This window comes from Penaeus vannamei, chromosome 9, assembly GCF_042767895.1.
Source record: "Penaeus vannamei isolate JL-2024 chromosome 9, ASM4276789v1, whole genome shotgun sequence".
Classification (NCBI taxonomy): Eukaryota; Metazoa; Arthropoda; class Malacostraca; order Decapoda; family Penaeidae; genus Penaeus; species Penaeus vannamei.
This window is the reverse complement of record NC_091557.1, coordinates 11,009,658-11,010,729: the sequence shown is the minus strand read 5'-3', so window position 1 is coordinate 11,010,729 and position 1,072 is coordinate 11,009,658. Positions and strand designations below refer to the sequence as shown.

General features: G+C 44.1%; 1 protein-coding gene across 1 annotated transcript in view; it reads right to left on the bottom strand.

Moving 5' to 3' along the window:
- LOC113821465 (inter-alpha-trypsin inhibitor heavy chain H4) overlaps nt 1-1,072 on the bottom strand; it is a gene marked incomplete in the record, with an annotated part of 269,903 nt that overhangs the window by 21,207 nt on the left and 247,624 nt on the right.

The window sequence follows — 1,072 nt, the reverse complement described above, 5'->3', positions numbered from 1 at the left end:
TACCCTCGCGCCCATTGTCTCCCAAAAGGACTCAAGATGCCCCCGCGACTCTCGGGACAGACAAGCCATTGTTCGGATTGTCTCTGCGCCTCCTCTTGAAGCGGCCACCTGTCCGTTTCCTTGGCCGGGCTGACATCCGGAGACGTTCAGCAGAAACGATCTCCTTCCGAGAACAGACAGACGATTCAGTTCATTGTTTGCGACTTGACATGTGCTGGCAAAGAGGAAATGGAAGCCGCAGCGTGGCGACAATGCGCCGATGTGGGTATGCCTTGGGGGAAACCACATCCGGGACATTATAGGATAGGAAAATACAATGATGATAAAAATACAATAAGGGGAAAAAATGGATTGATGTGAGGTATGCCTTGGAGAGAACTTCATCCGGGACATTATAGGATAAAAAAATACAATGATGATGAAAATACAATGAGGGAAAAAATATGGACTGATATGGGGTATGCCTTGGAAAGAACCACATCCGGGACATATATGATAAAAAAAATACAATGATAAGAAAACAATGAGAGAGAGAGAAAAAAAATATGTACCGATGTATGCCTTGCAGAAAATCACATCCGGAAGATTACAGGATAAAACAAATACAATGATAAAGATACAATAAGGAGAAAAAAAAAAGATACCATAATGGGTCTTTGTAAAGCGAGACAAAGGAGCTTCGGTTAAGTAGGCAGGATAATAGTTGTTGGTTTTAAGGATTTGTCTTGGATAAAGGAAAGAAGAGAGGCATTGCATACGCTGGAGGACCTGCATTTCCTTCGCTGCCAAGGACTGCCGGAAATGGATAGCGGTTCAAGAAGTATTAGATTTGCATATAAATTTCTTCGTATCGCCCCCGTGCTTATCTCTCGGGCCTTGTCACGGCCGGAAACTTTAGACGGGCGCAAGGAAATTAATTCTAGAAGATATTGGTTCCGCTTGCTTGACATGGGAGGGAAGTCTCTTTTGATTCCTCGCTGCATGATTGGCAATTGTATTTTCTCTCTCTCTTTACGGGTGCCTCTTACTTCCGTCACACTCACACACACACACGCACACACACACATTCACA